This window comes from Macrotis lagotis, chromosome 2, assembly GCF_037893015.1.
Source record: "Macrotis lagotis isolate mMagLag1 chromosome 2, bilby.v1.9.chrom.fasta, whole genome shotgun sequence".
Taxonomy (NCBI): Eukaryota; Metazoa; Chordata; class Mammalia; order Peramelemorphia; family Peramelidae; genus Macrotis; species Macrotis lagotis.
Window position 1 is genome coordinate 112,317,341 of NC_133659.1, and position 27,832 is coordinate 112,345,172.

Consider the following 27,832-nt stretch of genomic DNA (forward strand, 5'->3'; position numbering starts at 1 on the left):
CTTGAGATCCAGCCAAGGTTCAGTTCAAATGTTTCTTTCATATAACCTACTAGTTTTCAGAATAAAACTCTACCCACCATGCACTGATTGATAAAAAGGAAAAAAAAAAGTCAAATGACTTGGTCTTTTCTAATTACAAAGAATCATCCATTGTCTGTGGACAAGCAGAAGGTATGTTGCAAAAATGCCCTTATTGAGAACTGTGTCCCAATCTACTGACCACTACCATTGTTCAATAAATACACCAAGAATAAACAATCCTTTCCATACAAGGATGACTGATGTGACTGATTCACAGAAGATTTTTGGAAGTTTTAGGAAGGTTTTGCATACTAAAAGAAGAGTTATAACCACTTAGAAAAAGGAAGAGATTTTAGACATCCCTCTATCTAAATTGCTTCTTTAAGTGATCCTCAATATTTTTTCCATACTTGAGAGGTAAGGGAAATGATACTACAAAAAGTTCAGGATTATCCAAAGTTACATTAGCAAAAAGGAAAATTCAGTTTTCTTTCCATCGTACCACAGTGTTTCTAACAGATCTTGAGGTTTCACTAGATCAGCACAAAATCAGTTATGAAAAGCCAGTCTAGGAGCTGGAGAGCTTCAACTACCATTATATCATTATGCATTGTGAGAAGGCAAAACATATGTAAACAAAAACAAAAACAAATAGCACAGCACTGTTAGTGGAACTGTGAATTATTCTAACCATTCTGGGATGTTATTTGGAATTATCTTAAGCAAGTGATAACCATGCCCATACCCTTTGACTGAGAGATCTCACTGCTATGAAGGGGGATTGTTGATTGGCAAATCTACATATAAATAAATACATACCTATATGTTTGTATATAAATTATACACACCTATATATATATATATATATACATGTGTGTGTATATATATACACACAGAATGAATTAAGATGCATAGAGCCATACTTGGATCCATGGATTCAGATTTCTTTTAGATCTCCATGAATAGAACAAGCTGCAACATTAACCTCTTTCAACCATGGAAGTGGCAATGGGGATAGAAAGAACTGTCAAAGAAAAAATGCTAATGGTTTCAGTCGGCAAAGATTATAGTTCTCGTTATGATATATATTACTTATATGACTGAACAGATAACTTTCCCTCCCTCCAGGTCTCAGTTTCCTTACTTGTAAAACTAAATGAAGCTCAAAATTCCTTTTAGCTTTAAGGTCTATGATTTGTGAGGGATAGCTGGAGGAAAAGGTCCCAGTCCATTGTATGGTACCTTATACTCATGATTTTCCTATTCTAAAAGAATGCTCCAGGCTTTCTTTTCTATGTAGTTCCCTTGTGCCCACTCTGCTGAAATGAAACATGCAGCATCAGATAAACTATTCATTCAGAACAGTGATCCTGTCAATTTCTGTCTAAGAATGGGCAAACTTTTCTGATTGCAATTGCACATTTTCTAACCTGCATAAAACATGGTTTGTTGATAAGGCAAAACAACAGAAACATTTCCCCACATGACTGCGGAGTAGGACTTGGGAAACATGAGCATCAGGAGGCAGGACTTGATGAGATCTTAGAATTACAGACTGAAGTTAGCTCAGAAATCACCTAATCTAATCCCATCATCATATAGAAAACAAATCGAGGACAAGAGTAATTAAAGTAAATTACCCAAGAGCTCACAGGAAATATAAAGTTAGGATTCAAATTCAGAGCCTCCAATTCCAAATCCATAATGTCTTCTACTGCTGATTATGAGGTCATGTGACCTCTTGTAAGTCACTTGGACTTTGTGAATCTTAAATTTCCTTATCTGTAAAAATAATCCCATTGTAACTCAGAGGGAGTGTTGTGAGGCAAAATCAGAAAGCATGTGCATGGTACATTGGAAAATTCCGAGTTTTAGTTCTGACTTTACAACTTTACAACAATCTTCAGGAAATCATTTAAACTCTCTGGGTCATCATTTTCTCACCTATGACAAGGCAGTTTTGGACTAGAAGGTTTCTAAAATTACTTCCAGTCATGATTTCTTCTCTAAGACTCTGTGGTTTATGTTTGTATAACATACAATGGATCTGGGATGGCATCATGTATAGGGAATGTCCATGTGTTGGGACATCCTTCCAACCATACAAATTATCATCTTATAGGTAATTTAAAATCTTAATGAGTCAACTAATGATGAAATTAATGATTGCTATGCTTGGAGTTAGAAAGACCCAAGTTCCAATCCAGACTCAAATGCTTCCGAGCTTTGTGACATTAACTAACTCTCTTACTCTCTGACTACTTTTCTCTATATGCCTTTCCATAAGATGTAACTAATAAAATGTTGTATTTTGTAAAGTGCCCAACACAGTTCCTGGCTCGTAGTAGGTACTTAATAAATGATTCTTTTCTCCCTACTCACTCATACCCCTTCCCAGTTGTCTGGTTCATTGATAGGTTAAGCGACTTTCTTGTGGTTAAAACAGATGGTTTGTGTCATCAAAGACAGAGTTTAAATCCAGGTCTTCCTAACTCTGAAGTCTTCTATTCACTCAGCCTTACTCTCCCTCATTGGCACTGATAATCTATAAAAGAGGAATACCCTCCCTGTGATGACCTCCACAAGCCACTTGCTTTAAGGATGTTGCTGGCTGCTCTTAGTAGATGTTAAATCCTGGGAAAAAGTAGGTTTGTTCTAAGTGCTGCCTTTTTCTAGAGTATGATTTTATGTAAGTCACATACCTTTCCTTTGAGGCTCAGCTCCCTCATTTAAAAAAAGGAAGATCTTTGTACTATTTACCTTATAGGATGGTTTGGAAGTAGAGACTGTGTGACTTTAAATGCTATGTTATCATCCTTGTTATCATTGATATTAAAAGCTCTCTACTGAAGTACTACACTGATGCCTCATTAGAGTGTTGGGTGTTCCTGGCTTCTGGCCATCTCAGTTCCAACTCTGTCATGTTCTAAAGAGATGTGATGGATTGCACCTGTTGTTTAAAGACTAGCTCAGCTAAATTTAGAGAGATTCATTATGATAGGGTTGGACTAGGGGAGGGTAAGTTATTTTAGTCAATCAGTCAATAAACACTTATTAAGAACTGACTAGGGACCAGGCACTGTGTGCTAAGCTTTAGGAATGCAAAGGCAAAAACAATCTTTCCTTGAGGAGTTCTCTATCTAATGGGGGGGCATGGAAATAATTATGTATATGCAAAATCTATACATGATAGATTGAAGATAATCTCAAAGGGTAGGCACTATCATTTTAGTCATAAAAGGACCTGAATACCAAGGATATGATAAATTAAAATCTGTACTGGTGGAAACAGTACCTCAAAAATTCTAGAATCTCAGAATTTTAGAACTAGAAGGGGCTTCTGAGGCCATCCATTCCAATCTCAGCATTGTATATCCCAGACAAGGTCAGTCATTCAGTCTTTACTTGAGGACCCCCCAGTAATGGGGAACCCAAAACTCCAAGGAGGTCCTTTTGATCTGAAGATAGTTCTAATCCTTTTTCAACATCATAAAGCTTCAAATTTTTGAAGTCAGCCTCCATAGTCTCTTCATGTTTTAGGTTAAACATCTCCAGTCTCTCCATACATTCTAATTGCCCTTCTAAGGGCATTCTCCAGAAGGTCAATGCCATTCCTAAATTGTGCTGCCCAGAACTGAACACAATCTAAAGACATGTTCTAAGCATAACAGAAGTGGTGAGGTTGCCATCTTCTTTTAATTAAAAATTATGAATCTTTTAATGTAACCTTATGATTGAATTAGTTTGGGGTTTTTTTTTAGTTTTTTTTTCAAGGCAATGGGGTTAAAGTGGCTTGCCCAAGGCCATACAGCTAGGTAATTATTAAGTGTCTGAGGCTGAATTTGAACTCAGGTACTCATGACTCCAGTGCTCTATCCATTGCGCCACCTAGCCGCCCCTTGAATTAGTTTTTTTGATGTTGCTATATTGTTTATTTATATTGAACCAAACTCCACTAAGACTCCAATAATGGTTCCCCCCCTGATAATTTGCTTGCTAATAATACCTATTTCACCTTGTACTTGTGAAAATGATTTTCTGCACCCAAGTATAAGACTTTACATTTGTTTTTTTTCAATAGTTATCTAATTGGATTCAGTTCACTGTTTTAGCCTGGCAAAACTTTTGGGGATTTTAACTCTGTCATCACTCAATGTCTTAGCAATCTCTTTCAGTTTTGTGTCATTTACAGATTGAGAAGGATTTCTTCTGGTCTCTTTAGCTAAACCACTGACTGATAAAAATGTTAAACAATGGAAGGCCTGGGGCATTCTTTTGAATCTGACCATTTTGTCAGTTTTTTATCCAATTGTACTATCCCACATATCTCTATCTGGTCATTACCCATACCCTCTGGGAGCACACAATTTAATGGGAGAAGGCAGGTAATAAGTATATATTGGAAAAATGTACAAATAAATGTTAACTTCTGTAGATTTTTCACTAAAGACAAGATAATAATCTTAGGAAAAAAGGAGAGAGTTAAACCACTTGTGCCAGTGCCCTGACTAGAACAAGGGATCAACCCATTTTTACCCACCTGGATAAAATGCAAGAAAGCAAAGATTCTTAGGTAATAGCATCCATCAAGTATTAGGGTCAGTGCTTACTCTCAAATAAGGGGGAAGGTGTGAATCCATGAATGAGGAGTTATTGCTGCTAAAAGCTGCACAGCCAAATCACTGTTGATCCTTCTTTATCATGGCTGTACATTCCTCTCTAATCCTCATCACTGGGTTAGCCAAAAATAGACATAGGCTGTGTTCATTTAAGTCCAAAATGAAACCTTCTGGGTCCTCATTCAGATTACCAAGAGCTATGATTAGCATTCTAAACTGCATATTCCCATCAAAGCCCTAGTTGGGAATGATGCCAGAGCCAGGATGGTCTATTCAGAGTGACATCCATTATATGAAGATGTGGCCAGGGGATGGAGAGGCAGAACTCATGCTGCTCTCCAAATGTTTACATCTCTTCTATCCTGATTTCCTGTGGTGTGTATCCTAGGATTCAAAAACTATACCTAGGTGAGGGGGTCTGAATGGGTAATTAACCAGTGATAGCTTCTCACCCCAAAAAGAATGTCTACTTTCACTACAGAATCCCAGTTTAATCACCTCTAAAAATAAGTATATTCAGAATTGTAGCACCCAATTCATAGGGTTGTTTTTAGACTCAAATGCATTTGATCAGTCTATGGGTGGGCTCTACAGTAGGTGCTAGGGATAAAAACTTCCTAAACTTTGAAATTCTGCATTGTTGTTATTCAGTTATGTTCGACTATTCATAGGATTATTTGGGGTTTTCTTGGCAAAGACAATGGAATGGTTTGTCATTTCCCTCTCCAGCTCATTTTGCAGAGAAGGAAACTGAGGCCAACAGGATTAAATAATTTGTCCAGGGTCCCATAGATTGTAAATAGCCTGTAAATGTCTGAGGGTAGATTTGAACTCAGGTCCTCCTGACTCCAAGCCCCAAATTCTACGTATTGCACCATCTACTATCAGGTATGTGTCCTTCAATTTTGATCAAGGTTAGATCCAGGAGATTATGGGGAACAATTTTGTCTGTGATACCCTTTAGGTCTAGTACAATTTTTTATTTAATTCTAAGGATATTTTGAGATTTGAATTTGTCATATGGGGACTTCTTATCTCTTAGTTTTAAAAAGATAGCAATATTATTTCCCCAATATAAAACTAGATCTCCAGTCTATAGGGTGGCAGTATTGCAGAGTAGAAAAAGCACTGATCATAGAGCATGAATTCTTAATTGTTTGTGTGTGTGTGTGTGTGTGTGTGTGTGTGTGTGTGTGTGAGAGAGAGAGAGAGAGAGAGAGAGAGAGAGAGAGAGAGAGAGAGAGAGAGAGAGAGATATGGGTCCCTTTGGCAGTCCAGCAAAACCCAAGGACTTACTCTCAAAATAATTTTTAAAATATATAAATATAATACATATAACAAATGAATCAATTACTTTGAACATGTTTACTAAAATATGAAACAAAATAAATTCAAGGCTCTCCACTTAAGAACCCTTGTTCTGTAGTCAGGGGACAGTTCAAGCAAGTCATTTTAATTTCCTTTAGCCCTAGTTTTGTTACCTGTAAAAGGAGGGGGTTACAGTAAGGCCTCTGAGGACTTTTCCAGACCAAGTTTTAGAAGCAGCATCAAGCAGGGATAGATTGAGCACAGGATGTAGAGCCAGGAAGACCTGGATTTCAATCCCTACCTCAGACATGCACCAACTGTATGACCCTGAAATGACAAGTCACTTCAGAACAGTTCTTGACTGTGCCTTAAATTCTTCAGCTATACAATGAGGGGATTAGCCTCAATGGCCTCTGTCTGATATCTTGACATTTCTAGAGCTAAGATCTCATGTTTCTATTCAAGAGTTCTCTCAAACTACAATGATGCAGATCCCAAATCATCTGCTCATCGATCCTGTTCAACACTTGCTCATGTTCTCTCAGAAGTGCACAACAGGAAGTCTACTCAACATATTGGAGGTCTTCCTAAATTTCTTTCAATGTGGTAAGAGCAGCAGTGGAAGGTCTGGTTATCTACCTGTCATCCCTTGCTCTTGATAAGTGACTAGCTCATCTATTTTTCAATAATAATGATAATTATCATTATTATAGCAATTATTATTGTTACATAATCTATTTTATATCTAGTTATCACTGTGCCCACTCTGATGTAATAAAACATGCAGTACTAATTCATTCAGGATACTTATTAAAGGTATTATTATACTATTGACAACTAACAAAAATTATTTAATAATTATTTCCCAGAAGAAAGTTAATCCTTCTTCTTACAGAGAAATTTGTAAGAATGCATTGAGATAGGAAGAGATAATATAAAATTGGAAAACTTGGGTGAAGGTGAAGTTGTTGCATCTCTTCTTATGTTCCATAAATTTTCAGAGTTGGTATAAACCTATAGTGATGGTAGAGAGCTATGGTATAGTTTATGAGCTGTGTTTATGCTATATGCATATGAAGGCAATCTGATTGAATCAGTCTTCTATCCAAGGTTCTTCAACAGCTCCCCAAATACTTTTTGACTTGATTTTCTATTTCAAACCAAATAAAATCTGAACTCCTTTACCAAACATTAAAACTGTTGCGATCCATCCCACTTTTCTAGAAAATTTCATATTTCTCTTCTTCATGGAATCTTTATTCCAATCAAACTGGAAGCAACATGGTATAGTGGAAGTATGATTGACTTTGGATTCATAGGACCTAGTTTCAAATCCCAACCTTGTCACTGATTCGTTTATTATATACATATGACTTTGAGCAAAGATCTCTCTTTCATCTGTAAAATGAGGGGTTCATCCCTAGGATCCCTTCCAAAACAAAAGCTTATAAATTCCCTCAAATACTCTGTCTCCCAAATGTACCCTGTGTTTTTCTGCCTTGATACTATTCTCTTTTGCTGAAATATCTTGCTCCTCTCCTTCCCCTTTTGAATTTCAACATTATCGTCCCCTTCAAATACAAGCAACTCCAAGAAGCTTTTCCTGACCCTTTACCTTTCTGACCTCCTATTGCCTTCATTTTGTAACTTTAATGTACTTCCTAATGGACCATTATTTACATATAACACACACACACACACACATATTTACATTTATAGGGGCAGCTAGGTGGAGTAGTGGATAAACTGGGCTTGGCATCAAGAAGACTCATCTTCATGATTTCAAATCTGACCTCACAAAATTTCTAGCTATGTGACCCTCAGTAATTCACTTTACTCTGTTTGCCTCAATTCCTCAACTATAAAAGGAAACCACTCCAGTATCCCTGCCAACAAACCCATATGGAATCCTGAACAGTCAGAAATAATTGAAATGACTCACAATAACAACAGATCAACATATATTCCTTATCCCTTTTTGGTGTATTTATAAGTGTACAAGAAGACATGTTACACTTAAATTTCATACAATGCAATAGTCCTAGGCAGTGGAGCTTGGGTCACTGGGGATCCAGTTTTCCATTTCTCAAGTACTCTGTGATAGAAAATTTCACTTTCAGTATTTGGGCTGGCCCACAAACTGGCAGCAAGTGAAGGTGGTAGCAATAAAGTATCCTGCACCCCTGACCTTAGCCCAGACCCTGTAGCCTGAAAATTGCCTACAATCCAGTTTGTGCTTCCTCTCTTGCCATGGATGGATATTTTAAGATATGGCACTAGCTTCACTATTCTGAATATATTTGAGATTGTCAATGTCCTTCCTAAAATTCAGTCCTCAGAACTGAAAACCATATTAGAGATGTGAGCAGATCAAGGCCCAGTATGGGGTTATTATTTTTCCTGTTTTGGTCAGTATACTCAGTTGTGATGTGACTGAATTTTATGGAGTTTTTTTAGCAGCACGTCATGCTATTCACTCTCAACAAGTGTTAAGCCCATTGAGACCTCCAAGTCTTTTCACATAATCTGTCATTTGATATATAAATACCTCCTATCCCAAAATTTGGAGGTTGATTGTTTTTATATCCAAATGTAGGATTTTACATTTTAAAATCCATAGAGATCTCTTAGGAACCTGATTCTAAGGGTATGGATAAGTAGAAAATGTGCCAAGGACTTTTAGCAGGACAAACGTCTTTTTCTATACATTAGAAGAAAGGGAGAGTGAATTGAATGGAAGGAAAGGAAGGGTGGGTAGGCAAGGAAGAGTCTCATAGAGAATGACAGGTCAGGCAAGGGATAGCTAGGGCAGAGGGAACAGAAGCACCAAGAGGAGTAAGATGGAAAAAATACTAGATTTGGAGCAGGAAGGCCTAGGTTCAAATGATAGTTTAGTCTATCTCTTTAGGTGATAAAAATAATCAGTCTTCCTAAAACCACAGGAAGAACCAAGTCAAAATACTCATCTGGCTGACAAGAACAGGTATTCATAGTCCAATTGTGTTCCATTTCATAGGTGTGACTATTTTGTAGAAAATAACTACAATGGGCAGTTAGGTAGTATAGTGGATAGAGCACCAGCCCTGGAGTCAGGAGTACCTGAGTTCAAATCCAGCCTCAGACATTTAATATAAATTTACCTAGCTGTGTTTACCTAGCTAAGTGGCAAGCCACTTAACCCCATTTTCCTTGAAAAAACCTAAGAAAATAGAAAATAACTACAAAATCCCTTTCTAAACCATTCTGTCTGAAACACATGCTCTTGACTTCCCAACAATAATATAAATGCTTTTGGCTATTTGGTAGTTGCAGGGATGAATTACCTAGAGCCAGCAGAGTTCTTAATTAATCTCCATTTAGAAACAAAAGAATGCCTGTGAGATGAGATGGTGTTTTGAAGTCTGAGATGCTCTTTGTGGACAGGAAACCAGTCTATCAAATTCCCATTTTACATATAAAAAACTTGGGCAAACAAAAGCTGAGTGGACCAGACAGTCAGTAAGTGTATAAAGCTAGATTCAGGTCTTCCTGAGACTAGGTCCATTCACTGATTCATTCATTCATCACACATTTGTTAAAAACCGACCATGAACAAAGATATTTTGCCAGGTTCTTCAATAACAACAGGGATGAATGTGATGCAAGAATGAAGTATCTACAAAGACAATAAAAGTGCTATGAGATCAGATGAAGGAGAAATCCCTCGGGTTAGGTCAAACTAACCTTTGAGAGTCTGTGCTGTTCCATTAGATGTAGTAGAGGAAGGTGTCAGGTCATAGGGAACTGATATGATAGCATACCCAGCTGCTTGCTTGCTGTCTGCCCTCTGACTGATTACTTTGAAAGGAGATAAGCAGCATGAGTGACAATCATGGACACTCTACTTATCAGTTTAATGAAACAATGCCTTGGAGGCAAAAGGTCCTGGGTCTAGAAACAGACATAAACAGAAGATCCTGGATCAACCCTGGATAGAGGTAGACTTTGGTGCCACCTGAGACAATGTCTCAGGGGCAAATACCACCCAGGCAGGAAAGGGCCAGCATAGCTCCTCCAGCTCTTCTGTAGGAAATGTCAGAAGGGCAAGGCTGAGGGTAAGGGCATGAGGGTGTGGTCAGGGACAGAAGGAATGACACAGAAGCTTCTCAATAGGAGGAGGAGTCTTTGACTTCCTGGCCATTACAATGTTTAGCTTCTCATTCTCATTTTTAATAACAATCTCCATGCTTAGCAGCTCAGAGGCTTTATTTAGCTTTATGCTGAGATAACTGCTCTTCCTGTCTTTAACTTCTGTGCAGTAGTTTACCCCCTCGAATGAAGAATCTGATGTCATAGAGTGCTACCCTAAAACCGTAGAGCTTTGGGTCCAATCTCAGGTCTTCTGGCAAGTCAACTACCAAACCATTAAAGACAGAAGATGCTCCATATGTTTCTGGAAAGTTTAGGAGGTCAAGATTCCAAGTCTTCCCTAAGTTGTTTCTACCAATTGGTCTTTAATAATTCTAATGGTCAAGGAGAGATCATGTGATCCAGCTGTGCTACTAACTAGTTGTATGACCAACTCTGGTGACTTTGTTTTCCTCTTTTATTGGTAAAATGAGGAAGGTGGAATAGAAAACCTCTAAGATACCTTCCAATGCTAAGCTATCAGTTACTGTCATCCCTTACTGTGTTTTTTTCCCTTTAGGTTAAGTCATCAATATTGTCTGTCTTCTCCAGTTAAAACCTTCAATTCTGGAAACAGTAGGTTGTGCCCCTAGTAGGGTGTCCAATGAAACACTGACCAAGGGTAGTGCCCTGTTTGTAATTTGTCCAGGGAAGAAGGAAGCAACAAAAGCTTGTTTCAAAGGAATTTTGGCACTCTGCCTAAAGACACACAGAGTCCCATTTTTTCTCTGTTCCATGCCCATACATTAATGTTTTTCACATACACTAGGATTGGACCTTCCTTTGTAGAAATGTTGAGGGAGTTGACTGATGAGTATCTAAAGCAAGCCAAGAATTCATCCACATTAGGTGAAAAATCCCATAATGGTCTGTCAACCTATCAAGGGTAATGGAATAGACATTATGAGTCCCTGGTAGGAAAAAGGAAAATAAAATGACTTCTGAATCTTAGATGGAAATTTTCCCATGGCTTGCAAACTCACTTAAGTGCCTGGGGAGCTAACAGAGTGACAGAGAGGAATTGCAAGGCTCTCAAGTCTTCCTCCCATGGGGATTGTATTTTCACCCAGAAAGACTGATGGAGGTCTCTGTCTAGACTAAGAAAATGTACTTCTCTGAGGTGTGTGTTTTCCAGCTAACCAAGCAACACTCATCTAAGAGACCAGGACAAGACTAAGAGTCAAAAGTTAAGTCCCTTTCTCCAGTTGATAAATGACCATAATAGCAGAGATATCTCTGCAAAACAAACAAACAAACAAACCAGAACCAGGAGAATGATTACACAATGACCCAGCAGAGAACATGGTCACACAGTGGGTATTTAATACCTATTTATTGTTTGATGGATTGAAAGGAAAGGAAAACAGCAATGGTATCCAGCACTCAGATCAATACAGCCCAGTGATGACCTCAGAAGACACATGTTTGACTTCTTGGCAGAGAGATGCTTGATTATAGTTGAGGAGAGAGACAGACATTGGTGGGCATGGCCAATGTATTGATTTATCTTGCTAATTGCACTTCTTTATTACAAAGCAGTCTCTCATTTTGGAAAATGAGAGACACAGTTTAAAAAACAGAACACCAATAAAAATGATTTTCTTTAAAGTGCTTAGGCAACACAAATAACAGATCTATACAAATTAGAGATAAAATTCATATTGCATTTTATTTCCTTTATATTTTATCATCTGTGATTTTCCATTGAACTATAAATTTAGAGCTGGAAAGGACTCAGAGGCCAGTTAGTCCAAATTCCTCACATTATAGATGAGGATACTGAGGACTTGAGAGGTTAAGTGAGGGTTTGAATTCAGGTCTTCTGGGCTCTAAGTCTAGCAATCTATCTACTATAACAAGTTGTTATTCTGAAAAATCATGGGCCTTCCCTTCCTCCCCTTCCCTGGAAAACCTATTCAATATCCCCCTTGTCTCCTCCTTTATGTCCCAACCATTCCCAATTTTTTTCCATGTCACATTGTACTCTGAGAATGTACTTCCTCTTCCAAATTACTAGGCCTGCTCCTGTCTTTCATTTCACAGACTGTTAAAACTATTTAAAAAAATCCTTAGAGATTCTTGAGGTAATAGAGACAATCTAGTCCAACCTTTTCATTTAATGATGAAGAAGATAAGGTTTAGAAAGATTAAATAGCCTAGCCAATGTCACTATTATTAACGTGTTCATAATAACAATAATAACTTACACTTAGATTCCACTTCAATGTTACAAAGCAATTTCTTCACAATGGTAGGGAACAGGTACTAAAAGCATTATGGCTCATTTTAAATAGGAGGAAACTGAGTCTCAGAGATATTAAATGACTTGCCAGTAGGTAGGCATTTAATCCCAAGTCTGACCTGTTTTTAAATCCCATTCTCTTTTCACCAGATAACAAACTATTTTTCAAAGGGAAAGAAAAAAGCACCCAAAGCAAATATCAGGTTATTTTCTGTCCCTCTATATTTCATTTTATCTTTGATTCTTCTTCTGACAAACTTATTAAGAGTTAAAATCAAAGCCCCAATTATGGTTATCTATAGATAAGATAGCTACTTGTGGTCAGACATGTAATAAAGGCAAAATGGCAGTGTCTGAGCTCTGAACCCAAAAGATGGGTGAAAAGGCAGGGAGCAGATGAGCCTAGAGAAATACTCTCTTTGTTTCAATCGATCAATCAACAAAGTTCTTGTAAAAGACTGTTATTTGTAATATACTAGGTGCTGAACATGTGGAGACAAAAGTGCCAACAGTCCCTAGACTTAAACCAATTAGGGTCTATGGAAAAGGAGAAGACATCATGAACACACTGAGGTTTATACCAAATGGGAAATACATGAAGGTATATACAAGGTGGTTTTGAGGAGAAGAACTAACAGTTGAGGGTATGGGCACAAATTTCAAATTAAAAGTTCTGATTAAGATGTTCTTGAAGGAAATGGAGAACTAGATGGTCTCTTTACTTGAATGGCCTCTAATGTCTTTTTTAGTTTCAATAGACTATGAAATGAAGAACAGGAATAGAACTGGAAGATTGGGAGAGAAAGAAAGTGATCAAAAAAAAGGATTTAAGGCTGACATCAAGGTCAGTTACCTGAATGACCGGAAGGATGCTGATGCCATGGAATCTTCAAATTAAGTGTAAGTCTGAATCCATATTCTAATTGTTGCCATTCAGGCATTTCAGTCATGTCTGAGTCTTCAAGACCCCATTTGGGGTTTTCTTGCCAAAGAGATTGGAGTGGTTTGCCATTTCCTTCCCCAGATCATTTTACAGATAAGGAAATTGAGGCAAACAGAGTTAAATGATTTGTCCAGGGACACACAGCTAGTAAGTGTCTGAGGTCAGATTTGAACTTAGGAAGATGAGTCTTCTTGGCCACAGACAGGTCTGACACTATCCACTGAGTCACCTAGTTGACCTAAATTCTAATTAGCTCCCACTGTCCCAACTTACCTATAATCCACTATCCATTTCTGCCCCGGTGCTGAATCACTCACTTGTACTGTTCTTCCTTTTTCACATCTCCCTTAGCTACATCCTTTCAGATAAGTCCTTCTGCATGTTATCCATCTCCCCTTTTAAATATTCCTTCAGATTGGAATACCTGTCCAGTTGCATTCATCTGTTTGTGTGTATGTGTGTGTGTGTGTGTGTGTGTGTGTGTGTATGTATGTATGTGTAGTTTTCCCAATTAAATTGTATATTCCCTGATATATCTTCTTCCTTTTATAACTTCCCACACTATCCAAAATAGAGTTCTTCAGCAGGGTATTGGTGACCTGTATTTGGAGTCGAATTAATTTATTAATGGATTGGGATTTATTAAGCATCTACTTTGGGTAAGACACTGGTGATTATGGTCATAATTTAAATAAGCCTTCAAGGAACATATACTCTCTCAGGGGAAACAATAAATATCTAAGGAAGTATATTCACAATGAATACCAGCAAATTTATTTTGGGGGGGAGGGGGTAGATGCAAGAAGCTGAAAGGGCTTTGTTATTTTCCATATATATAAACAAACAAGTCACTTTTTCTCTTGACTTTAGTTTCTTCAATTGTAAAATAAGGTGATGGAACTAAATAGTCTCTAAAACTCCTTCTACTCCTAAATCCTTGGCTATGGAAAATGATTATCACTTGATTTTGGGGATAAGTAGACAGGATGAGAAGGAAAAGGTTACTATACAATATTATTCAATTGATAATTAAGGATTTGTGGGGTGGGGTGATACAGAATGGGATATTAGAAAAAATAAACCACTAGCATATTGCAAAGGCAAATATATTAGAAAAAGATGATATTCTGGTCCATCTCTGAATCAGAAACTCAGTTCATTAAATCCCAAAGAAATGAGGCTTTCTCCAGTGAGGCATTCCAGCTCTCTGAAGATTGCATGGAGTCTATTGCTTTTTGTCCCTCCTGCTCAAGTCTTTCACATTGTCAATGATGGTGCAGTGTACCAGACCCTTATGGGGTCCCAATGCAGCATCTTTGCCCCTCAAGAAGTCCAGAGATTCAGCTCCAGGAGAAACCTATTTGCATTCAAGAACTGTTCAAGGACAAGGACACTGCAGACAATTACTGGAAATAACAACACTGGTGTAAAAAACACAAGTCCATCTCTCCTCTGCTCCCCCAGGTTCTTTTTTATATGATCAATAAAGTGACTGTTTGATTATTGCTCTTGGCAAGATTCGGTGATTATCAGCAGAATGGGGAAGCGGAGGAAGGTCTTTGCTGTTTGGCCAATGTGGTGCACGGGGCAGCAGCCAAGCAGCAGGCAGGTCCCAGATGTGTCACATCTGCAGGTTCATTTCCTAAAAAGCCCCTCGGCATCAACAAAATGGTCTGGCTGTTCCCTTGGCCCTAGGAAAATGAAAGATTGCCTGATCATGGGGAGCAAACCAAGTTACTGAGGAAAAAAAAAGAAGCCTAGCTTTCATATGAGGCTTGTGAGTCTACTGAAAAGATGATAAATCAGAATAATCTAGCCAAACCCACATCATTTACATCAGTGGTACTGACTGATTTTGAGCCTTTTTCTTCAAGAAGGCATGTGAACACTGTATGCTTTGAAATAGGGTTATAACTGGAAAGGAGCAGTTACATGAATCATACTAAGCAGCACAAATCACATATGAAAAATCTGTAACATAATTGTAAAATGTGACAACATGTGAACCTCTATATAAGCAGTTTTTATTTGGTTTAGTTTTTTTTTTTTTTATTTTGGTTCAGAACTGTAATGAGCAATTCTCAGTTGCAGCTAGATGAGGCAATAGACCTGGGATTTTGAAGACCTGAGTTCAAATGTGACGTCAGTTCCTTACTAGCTATGAGTGACCCTGGACAAGTCACTTAACCTCTGCTTATCTCAGTTATCTCATTGTAAAATGAGGACAATAATTGTTCCTTACTTTCAGGGTATCATGAAGATCAAATGAGATAATATTATAAAGGGCTTAGCACAGGGGAAGATACTATATAAAAGCTCTCTGATGCAGATCAGCAACTCATCTGTAATTTAAAGGCTTATAAAGTTGTTTGGGGCCCTGCCAGTAATTTGGCAATGGTCACATAATTAATAATAAATGTCAGACACAGGATTTGAATATAGAAAGTTTCTAACACAGAGTTAGGCACTCTATCTACTACACCATGCTGTTTCTCATCTAATTTTGCACTTTTTATATAATACTCATGATTATAACTATTGGTGTTGGTATTATTGCTATACTAGGCTAAAAACTCTATGATAGCAATGATAATATCTTATGTAAACTTTGTAACTCCTTTGATTTCAATTACAGGACTGTGTATCCATAGTTGTCTGGTGAATGTTCACTGAATTAGAATGAACACAAAGAACATTAAAACCTGTGAGGCATGCCCTCTGCTTCACTGACTAGAGTTCCTAAAATACCCTGAAACACATCTCTTCTTTTTAAAAATGAAATAATAAGGCTTTACTTTTATGTCCACTTCTTATGGGATTATACTTATGAAATGTTCTCACTCTTACAGCAGATGTTGGCAGGACCAAGTTAGAAAATTATTAGGATATATCTCTAGTCACAAATAGAAGTAGATATGAAAGTGTAGTTGGGTTGCTACAACCAATTTTCACTGGTGAACGATAGTTCAAATTACATACAGTCCTAATGGAGAGTTGAGTGTCATTTTTGTATAATAAAATGACGATAATTGGTACTTAGGTTAAGATTCACAAAACACTTTATTTAATTCTCATTTGCCTCTTACAGTGATTGTGTGAAGTGGATATTATTAACCCCATTTTATTATGATTAGAAAACTTGTGGAAGGAAGGATTTGAACCCAGATCTTTCTGATTCCACATTTAAACCCCTAATCATGATATCATATTGCCTAGGAAAGGACCATTAAATTCATGTACTCATTTATATATTAATGTATTCATTCATACATAAGAGCACTGTCTATTTAAGCATTAAAGAAGAGCTCTATCTGCTTATCCTGGATAGGTTGGGGCTTGGTGACTTTTAAGATTCTATAGTCCTAAAATCCAATGGAGTCTAGACATATAGATTGACCTAATCTGGGTGAGGTTAGAATGGAAGGCTTCCTGGAAGGCCTTGACCAGCAGGCACTCAATCAATATTGCAGTGACGTTCAACCTCCAAACAATATGTTGAGTTCTCAGCATGCACAATGCAGTATTTCTGTCTGGCCTTTTTAACAGCCCCATCAGCTCCTCTCCCCCAGCACACTCCTCATTTCCCCTGACCAAGATAAAAGGCTCCTAAAGGGTCTGTCTGTATAATTACCAGAGTGGGCGGCATGGTTGGGGGATGGGGAGAGGGAGGCATTTAAGCCAAGGCCTAATAGATCCTGTCTAAAATGCATCCAGGGAAGACAAGAAGGTTTTACAAATAATGGCATGAGAGGAAATGTATGAGGGCATTTATTCTTCCTTTTTTTTTTTTTTAGATGGAGAGGAAAGAAAAGCAAGTATGTAAAAGAAAATGCCTCTGATGAAGAGATAGTTCTCATCAAGGTCAACCTTGTACCTGACCCTTCATTCATTCCCTTCCTGCCTCCCCTGACAAATCCCCTCCCCCTCCACTCCAATTATTCTCCTTTCCTCTCCTTCCCTCTGCCTTTTCCCTTTCTACCCCTCTCAATGACTTCAGTCTCTCTCTGTCTATTGGTCCCTTTCCTGATTAAGTCAATGTATCTTTAAAAACTCACATTTGTCCCTACAGTCACTTCAAGTTATACTCCTACAATTCCCCTTTTAACAGCCAAAAAGTTGTCTATACTTGGTACCTCCATTTATTCTCCTCTTACTCATTTCTCAGCCCCTTGCAGTCCAAAGTTACCTGTGATCTCTTAATATCTACATTTGATAATTTTTTTTCAAATCTTATCCTTCTTGACTTCTCTGCAACATTTGAAGGACCTACTCATAGTTTTTTCCTGGATACTTGTTTTCTCCACTGTTCTTTCTTGATTCTCTGACCTATCTGACCTCTTCTCAGTCTGTTTTGCTAGATTATAAACCATATCCTGTTCCTCGACCATGGGTGTTCCCCAAAGCTCTGTCCTAATATTGGTGGTAGTTATTTGGGAATAGATTTCTGAAAAGACTAATAGCTGATTAATCCCATATTATTGACTATTATTGTTTTATTAAATTTCATTGCTTTGAATCTGTAGTCATCTGAATTGGTTTAGTAAAGAAAGCTTTGACAGAGGTATGTGAGTAGTGAATTTAAATAGATGATTGTCTCAACAATACCAGTTTCTTGGGAGGAAGCTGAGTAGTTTAGATACATAGAGAGGATACATTTATTTCTTTGTACACATTTTGTACCTTCCGGATCAGTGTGACTGGTTTAGAATATAAACTATGCAAGAGTAGGTTTGTGTCTTGTTCATCTTTGTAGTTCTTATAAAGCCTAGCTTAGTGCCTTAAAGATAGAGAGCATTCTATAATAACGTTTTGTCATATTAGTTTGTGAAATAAATTGATCGCCATTTTATGATGTCTGAGAACAGCATCATGGGGCAGGAGGCAAAACTTATGATAAGTCTAACTTCTTTCCTAGACCCTCAGCATAGATCTCAACTCAGCTTTCTTTCACTCATTACCCAAGCACATTCAAATTAACAGAGAGCAATCAAAGCAGAATCTAATGAGAAAAACCCAGCTTGGCAAATCAGCAGTTTCCATGCCAAGGAGAACAGCTTGGTCTGCTGCTGAGAAATATGCAAAGTTCAAAGTCTTAGAGAATTCAGAATCCCAATAGAAGTGACCAGAAAGGCCTCTAGCCATTCTAAGATTCTCCACCTCCATCTTGGTCCCCAAACCATGCTTGGTGTGATGGTTAGAGAGTTAAACATGGAATTAGGAAGATATGAATTCAAATACCATCTCAGATATTAATTGGCTGGGCAAGTCACTTAACCTGTTCCAACCTCAGTTTCATCATCTGGAAAATGGAGATAATAATATTTATATTTAAACCTTATAAAGTTATTGTAAGGTTCAAATATATAAACCATATCTATCTATATCTATATATGTGTGTATGCAAACTTTCAAGTCCTTTCTAAATGCTAATTATAATGTGTAATCTAGAACTCCCCTTTTCCCATGATGAATCTTATCCTTTCCATGGTCTCTCAGGCAAAAAAGATTTTTCCTAGTTCTAAGTCTATGAGAAGACTGAGTTTTGGGCAATAGGTCTGTGCCACTCAATCCCCATGATATGGGAAATGAAAACTGTTAATAGTTATATAATTGAAATGCCCTCATTAGAAATCTTTCTCTGGTAAATTCATTTTATTAGTCAAATACATGCTTTTGCATGTAAATTTGAATTGTTGCTATTCATTCATTCAACAAGCATTTATTAACATGGGTAATAACATTTTGAACCAGGGTGGCTCCAAGAGTATCTCCAGCTTTTGTTTTCCCTTCCTTCATTCATTTTTTCCTCTTTCCTTCTCTATCATCGGCCCTGTTATTGAAGAAAACAGGGGATCCAAAACAGATATACTAAGTCTTTATATTTTGAGTCTCTTTGTAGATCCAATATAACAATAACTTTCCCTTGAATGTGAATTGGCTTTAATCTTTGATTTTTAAAGGAAGCACTCTCAACTATCTTATCTTTAGGTCCTTATCCTACATCCTTTCTGTATTAGGATTCAGATGACTCTCTTTCTCTCTCTCTCTCTCTCTCTCTCTCTCTCTCTCTCTCCTTTGTGTCTTTTGTCTCTTTCCCTTCTCTTCTCTCTACTATTTTCTATCTCTTTTTCTCTCTATTCTCTCTCTTTTACCGATCTCTTCCCCTCTCCTCCTTTTTCTATTTCTGTCTCTCTTCTTCTTTCTGCCATTCTTTTTTCTCTGTTTCCTTTCTCCTCTCTTCCTCAGAGTCTTTTTCCTTTCTTTTTTCTGTCTTTTCCATCTCTTTCCCCTCTCTTCTCTCTCTCTCTCTCTCTCTCTCTCTCTCTCTCTCTCTCTCTCTCTCTCTCTCCCTCTCTCTCTCTCACTCATAAAAGGAAATCTGTAACATGGATGTGACCTCAGTTAAACTGGATTTGACTATATCATAACCAAGCTAAACTATATTGTTCTATCTTGTATTTGTCCAGCATTTTAAAAATTTAAGGTTATTTAAAATATTATCTCATTTTGTTCCTTACAGCCCAGAGAGATAATTAGGACAGGAAATGTTAATCCATTCCATAGATGAGGAACCTATATCCCAGGAAATAATAATGATGATAAAAACCTCATCATTTCTATTGTACTTTAAGCACTTCTCACAATAACCTCATGAAGTGGTTAGTGCAGGGATTATTAATCAGTTTAAACACCACTTCTTGCAAGAGATGTGGCATGGTGCAAAGATTACTGATTATTGAATCATAGTACAAGAATTCAAATTCTACCCTTGATACTCATTATCTGTGTGGTCTTGGGAAGGCCACTTAATCTCCTTTGATAAAAATGAAGGGGGGGGGTTGGCTTAAATGGCCTCTAAGGTTCCTTCCAGCTCTAGATCTAGGATATTATGATTCATTTCTTGAAAGGGGGGCTGCTAGTACTTCTTTCGCCACCCCTCCACCTCTTGCATTTACGTTGCATAAATTTGATAAATGAATCTTATGTATACCTTTAGCTCCAGGAGGGTTGGGGCTATTTCATTTTCATTTTTGTTTTCTCAGTGCCTAAAAACAATTCCTATCACATAGTAGATGCTTAATGCATGCTTGCTGATTGATTTTCTTCATCTTACTGATGAAGAATCTGAGGTTCATATGGGGTAAAACAGCATATTCCCAGTGTTATAACTGGGAAATCCAGGAAAATCTCAGGGGCCCTTTCTCAGGAAGGCTGTCATTATCTGGGCCACATCCTTTTTTTTCTTCTTCCTTGCTTAAAAAAATAAACTTTCCTTTCTCAAGCATCCTTGCTGATCAACACTTCAGCATCTGGGACGTTAGAGGTAGGAAACCACTAAAGTCATGTTTAAATGAGATCCCACTATTTAAAAACATTTGGTTCTCTTGGGGATTTCTGAAATGTCCTAAGGGATGGAGTAACCAGTACCTCCGGAATCCCATTTGTCATAACAGTGAGAGTTTGGTGGAAGGATGTGCCAATACCTTCAAGCAGCTTCTCCTGGTACTTTCTAAGACTTCCTTCATCTCCCTTGACTTGCAGATTATAGTGCCAGAGTCATTTGGCAACATGCCTCTTATGAGTCTTTCTGTCCTGTTTCATTCCACAATGGAGCTTCTTGCTTCTCTTTGAATAATGGAAGCAGCCCTAGTATCTTTTCCTTGTCATCATCATTCTGCCCCACCCTTCTGTCTTCTCATGACTGTAGTGTCTCTAAGCCATGTCTTCTTCTTTTTTTAGCTCAGGGACTCTTTTTCAAAATGATATTTTAATATTGGTTTCCTTTGCAATTCAGACAGGTTCCACATACCCCATCAAACTGCAAATGGGGTCCATGACAAAAAACAGATAAAGGATTCTTGCTTTAAACACTAAGAAAGGAGTCTATTGATTTCAGAATGGAAAGGTTTGTCTAATTCTTCTAAAAATCCTCTTTGAAGCCCCAGATGGATAAATCAGACTTTTAAAACCCAAAAACCTCTGGTTTTTTTCTGCCATGATTTGATTCACAAAGATTATGAGACTTATCAAAAAGTACACAGCAAGTTAAGAATAAACCCAGATTTCTTAAACCCAATTGAGTCTTCTTCCTAAGCTAGGTGATGAAGTAGATAAAAAAGCACTGAGTCTTAAGTCAGGAAGACTTGAGTTCAAATCTAGTCTTAGCTTACTAGCTGAGAGACTCTGGGCAAGTTACTCAACCACGACTTCCCTGTTAGTTTCCTCATCTATACCTTGGGGATAATAATATCCCTTCAGGGTAAGGTTGTTGTGAGAAACAAATGAGATTATATTTAAAAAGAGCTTATCCTAGTATCTAGAAAGTAGAAAGCACTGTATAAATTATTAATGCTTCCCATACATTTGGACTTCTATCCTAGGAAACATGTTGATTCTTCTTCTTCTTCTTTGGGTAAATATTGCTCTCTTTGTTTCTCAGTAAAATGTATAAAAGAAAGGGAGCTCATGTTCAAGAGTAGTAGTGCAATAATTAACATATTTATATAGTGTTTTTAGGGTTCCTGTCCTCATAACTACCTTAGAAAAAGGTGTTATTTTTCTACATTTTTCAGATGAGGAAATTGAAACTCAGTTAAGCTGAGTTAAGCCCAAGGTAACTTCTCAGGGAGGATTTGAACTTAGGTCTTCCTGGCACCAAGTTCAGCTCTCTATCCCTTATATCATTTTGCTCTAATTAGTTTCAATATTTTCAGAGTTCTGGATTCATCTATCAGATTTCATTTGGTATCTATGTCTCAGGAGTGAATAAGATTTTTAAAATTTTAAAATAATTGCTATTTATGTTACAGGATATATCACAAATGCTTCAAATATAGAACCTCCTTTGAAAATTTCAGAAGAACAAAGAAGGCTAATATCGCCCTTCCTTTCCGTCACTCTTATAATGCCTATGTACATCTTTTTCTCTTTCTCTCTCTTCTCACTTCTGCCTCTTAGAATTCCCTATCCCTGGCTTCCTTCTAGAATCAGTTCAAGTACCACCTTTTTCAGATGGACTTTCTATGTTTATCTAGCTGCTATTGCCAGCTCCTTTAAAGATACTTGATATGTGGTCTTGCCACTGAACTTTGATGACTTTGCCTAACTCTGCCCCACTTATGTCCAATTTCATGAGCAAGTTAATACATCACCCTTGTGATTTCATTGGTCCTCTTATAAAACAACAGATAAACAGCAAGACTCAGTATACATGATTTCTATGTCTATGTATGTACACATTGACTACCCCTTTAGAATGTAAGCTCCCTAATGGTAGGGACTGTTTTTTACATTTTTTTTTCTATCTCTGTGTTTGACAAATAGTGAGTTTCTGATGGGCTAATTGATTGAAACATACTATACATATACATATATATATATTATATATATATAGTATATATAAAAAATATACTATATTGATTGAAACAAACTAATATATATATATATATATATTATATATATATATAAAATCAATACCCTAAGAATGTCCCTTTTAAGTTATAATTATGTTATGAAACTATAAGGTCAGGGAACAAAGATAATAATCTCAACTCTGATGTGATGCCATGCCAGTCAATTGTACTCATTTGGGTGAAATTTGCTATCTTAGCTCCAAGGCCACATCTCCCACAAAGCCTTCCCTTATCTCCCAAGCCTGATGTAATCCTTGCCTCTCTCACAGTTTCTTGTTTGTATCTATTCCTTGAATTTATCCTATCTTTTTGTGAAATGCAGTTATTTCTATTCACATCTTATCTTCTTTACTATGTTATAAAGCCAAGAATATAGTTAGGTTGTTAGAGTGACTTTGCCCCTGGGCTTAGCTTTAACTCTGTGTATTCTCTTTTCCTAGCCTACCTAGGAGAGTTATAAAAGGTTTAGAATTTGAAAGTTGGGAAACCTGGGACTGCTGTTTGGTATATTAATATATTAATAATAACATTCTTATAGCACCTAGATATATCATCTCATTTGATCTTCACCATTCAGTTATTATTCTTTTCACTTTACAGATGAAGAAACTGAGGTAGAGTTTAAATGACTTCCCTCAAGCCACTTAGCTAATCCCTGTCTAAAGTAGGGTTTGAACTCTGGTCTGCTAGACTACCAAGTTGTACTTACATGACTTCTTGTCAAGATTTCAGGTATTTAAAATTGCTCAGCATGAACTAGAATTTGGTTGCCTACAGAGACACTAAGCCTAGTGAGTAGGAAGTTGAGTCCAAAAAAAAAGACAGATTTGAGTTTTATGGTTCTATTTATTTAGTAAGGCAGCTAGGTGACCTAGTGGGGAGAGTGCCAGGCTTAAAGCCAGGGAGACTTGAGTTCAAATTCAGCCTCAGATATTTTCTAACTGTATGACTCTGGACAAGTCAATTTAACCCTACTTGTCTCTCTCCTGTAAAATGAGTTGGAGAAGGAAATGGCAAACCATTCTAGTATCTTTGACAAGAAAACCCCCAAAAGGGTTTTCTTTTCATGCAAGTACCCTCATATTCATGCTCCTCTCTAAACATATTTCCTATGTACATTTACTCTCCCATTAAGGTTATATAGGTAAGGGTAGCAATTGATTCAGTCAACTTTAAATTGATACATTTCACTTAACCTAAAGTGATTAGATGCTCTACTCTGATGCCTGATGTCTTTGTCAGGTGAGAAAAATCATTCAGCCAGAAGTATGAACAATATGTGAACACAGACTGGATATCAATAACTAAGTCATAGTCTTTGCAGTAAGTCTGAAGAGTCTTTGATCAATTTAAATGTCTTTGAAAACCACTGGGTGTACTTGAGTGATGTTCTAAGGAAGGAGTGGGGAACCTTTTTTCTGCCAAGGGTCATTTTGTTATTTATAGCATCATTTGTGGGCCATACAAAATTATCAACTAAAAAATTAGCTTGCTATATTTGGTCAAACATTTCATTAATTCACCTCTTAAAAGCTCCTAGATTTATTAAATTTCAAGTCCCTACCTGCAGATGTCATAGTATACCAGATGAAATGATTTTGAGGGCCTTAAAGTCAGGTGGATATTCCTACCCTGTTTTAAGGGAAGTGTGTTTGGATTGGATTGAGGAAATTTGGTCATATCTTGTGGCTACTCTATGAAATAACGTGCCAGTTTAAAACCTAGAGATTCAAATACTCTGAAATGTAATGGTAGAAAATTTCATCCTGAGAAAGAAGCCCTTGGACTGAGGACTCCAACAAAAGGACTTCTGGGAGCTATATATCAACCCTTTTTCATAAGTCATTTTTAATCCACTTTCCACTCGATTCTGTATGTATAGATCAGCACAATAATTAATATCTCAGACATTTTTCTCTTTAGCCCACTACCCTCACAGCCTCCAAAGCATTTGTCTTCATTTTAAAACACAACTTTTTATCTTTATAATGATAGAAGGAACATGACTATGATCTTTGTAGTTCCAATAATACTAAGTGTTTCTAAGAATATCTATATTGATTTTCCAGTAATACTAGATTGAGGGAGAGCAAAAAACAGTGTCTAGACTAGAGAACTGACTTAGACTAAGAACAGCAGGATTCATATCCTTTCTCAGATCCTTACCAGCTGAGCATATCACTTAATTTCCTCATATTTAAAATGAGAGTGGGACTTAATGGTTTCTAATATCTCTTCTAGCCCTAAATCTATGATCCTATGAATTCTCACTAAATAAAAATCACAGTTTAAAAAAATAATGAAAACTAAGTCACTTAGTTTTCATTTGGTCCTTCTTCCAGTCTGTGAATATCCCCACATTACCTTGGATCAGGTTTCACTTTAGAATGAGACTTATGACATGATTAAGAATAGAAGAGTACTACATTGCTGATACTCTGAGAATCTCACTGCTAGAATGAAAAAGAATTTTCTTTTTCAATTATGATCTAGGGAGAATTGATTGTTTACTTTTTTTTAGTGTGAGTATTTATATTTTATAAATCAGAAAATTCTACAAATCAAGACTTGATATATGATTATTGATTGTTTAAATTTAAGAAAGTGATGGAGAGGGCAGTTAGGTGATACAGTAAATATCACAGTAGCCTAGGAGTCAGTCAGTCTGGGCTCAGACACTTAATAGTTGTGTACCTGATCAAATCACTTAAGCCCAATTTCCTCCAAAAAAAAGTGATGGAGAGAATGTTACTAATGCATATTAAAATTGACAGTTTACAACTATGAGGTACTACCTCACACTCATCAGACTAGTTAAGATGACTAAAAGAGAAAATTATCAATGTTGAAGAGGTTATAGAAAGACTGGAACATTAATGAATTGTTGGTGGAGTTGTGAACTAATCCAATCATTCTGGAGAGGAATATGGAATCATACCCAAAGAACTATGCCCAATAAAACTAATCATACCCTTTGTCCAGCAGTATCAATACTAGGCCTCTATCCAAAAGAAATCATAAAAAATGAAGAAAGTCCTATATATTAAAAAAATTTATGGCAGCTCTCTTTGTAGAAGCAAAGAATTGGAAATCAGGGGGATGCCCATCAATTGGAGAATGGCTTGTTATAGAACATGAATGTAATGGAGTACCACTGTTCTACAAGAAACCATGAATGGTTGGATTTTAGAGAAGCATGAAAAAAATTACAGGAACTGATACTGAGAGAAGGGAGCAGAACCAAGAGGCCATTGTATCCATTAACAACAACATTGTGAGTTGCACAACTATGATGGATGAAGCTCCTCTCAGCAATTCAGAGATCTAGGACAACCCTGGAAGATCTATAATGGACAACACTATCCATATACAGAGGAAAAAAAGAAACAAAACCACCCCCTCCACAGAATCTGAATAGATATTTTTTAAAAACTTCTCTTAGGTTTTTCCTTTCTATCCCATGGTTTTCTTACTTTTCTCTTAGTCCTAATTCCTCATACATAAAATGACTAATATGTAAACATATTAAATAAATATATACACTTACAACTTTTATCAGACTGTTCACTGCTGAGGGGAGGGCAGTGGGAAGAAAAGATGATAGAAATATGTATAACATAAATATGCAAGTGGATATATGTGGAAAAACTTTCACAACCTGTAATTGTAAAAATGAAATAATATAGCAATTAAAAAAAGTTTGTCCTATGTACAATTTTCCCCTGATGCTGTGAGGAGAAAGTCACCAAGTTAACTCTGACCTCAGCTTTTCTTCCCTGTGACTACTCTTTTTTCAACTGGTTTGTCTGATTAAACACTAAGTTCCCCCCAAAAACAGAGTAGAAGAAGGAGAAAAAATGAGAAAGAAGGAATGAGGGAAGAAGGGAAAAGATAGAGAAGGACAAGGAAGAAGAAGAGGAAAAAGGGATGAGGTAAAGAAAAAGGAAAGAGAGAGAAAGTAAGAAAAGTAAAAGAAGAAAGGGGTAGAGGAAAGGGAAGATGAAGGAGAAAGGAAAGATAAATAGATTAGGAGGGGGAAAAGAATAGGAAGAAAAGGGAGAAGGAGGAGGGGAACAGGAGAGAAGAAAGAAAGGAAGAGAGAAGAAGACAGAAAAAAAGAAGAGAGGAAGAGCAAAGTAGAGAAGAGGGTAGAATGAAAGGAAAGGAAAAGTTAAAAGAATGAGGGAGAGGAAGAATAGAGAAGAAGAATGAAGGAGAAAGAGAGGAAAAGGGAGGAAAAGAAAAGGTAAAGAAAAGGAAGAGGAAGGAAGGAGGGAGAGAGGGAAAAAAGGGAAAGACAAAAGAAAAATCAAGAGAGATGAGAAGTGATTGAAATGGGAATTTGACCTTGTTCAAAACAGAGGCAAAGATTGAATAAGAACTCTGAGAGAAAAAAAGAGAGGGAAAGAAATGATATGTAAACCCAGGCTTTTCTTTTTTTAAAGTGTTTTGGTTTATGTTTTATCAGAAAATTAATCTTTATCTTTCTACTATGCTCACTTCAAATGTCAGAGGTTTCAAGGACACCTGATTCAAAGCTCTTTGGGACCTCATTTAATATTCCAAAAATTTAATATCATAACAACAGAAAATAGCCTCTGCCTGAGAATCTGACCATTTCCGTCTTAATGCTCACAGTCCTTCAATCAAGGCAGCAATTATTAATAATAATCTGCTTCCAGCTCACTGTAGCTTGGTCTTTCTCAGTTTCATCTTTGGATCATAGCAGCATCTGTTATAACTCTTAGCACCCTGTTATTCCCGTAAACAGAGGAATGAGAAGAAATCAATTCTAACTCAACTAATAGACAGGAGTAATAGTAAGGAGATTAACTGCCCAAAACTGACAATAATTACCCAGGATGCATTTCTTCTTGTTTCTGAGAAATACATAATACAATATATCTACTTATTAAAGCAACTGTGGTTTTCTGAGGCAATTGTGGTTCAGTGAAAAAGAGCACTCAAAATCTGCCACTGAATCCAAATCTCAATTTATCCATTTACTAATTGCAGGATTTGAGCATTTTTTTCTCATCTATAAAATAAGGCAGTTTGTCTAAATGACATCTGATTTGTTATCCTTTAATCGTGACTCTGGGCAAGACATTTGTCCGGT

At 37.0% G+C, this 27,832-nt stretch overlaps 1 protein-coding gene across 1 annotated transcript in view; it reads right to left on the minus strand.

Annotated features, from left to right (window-relative positions):
- The window catches only part of KCNH1 (potassium voltage-gated channel subfamily H member 1), a 543,149-nt gene that overhangs the window by 38,341 nt on the left and 476,976 nt on the right, over positions 1–27,832 (minus strand). The window lies entirely within an intron of this gene.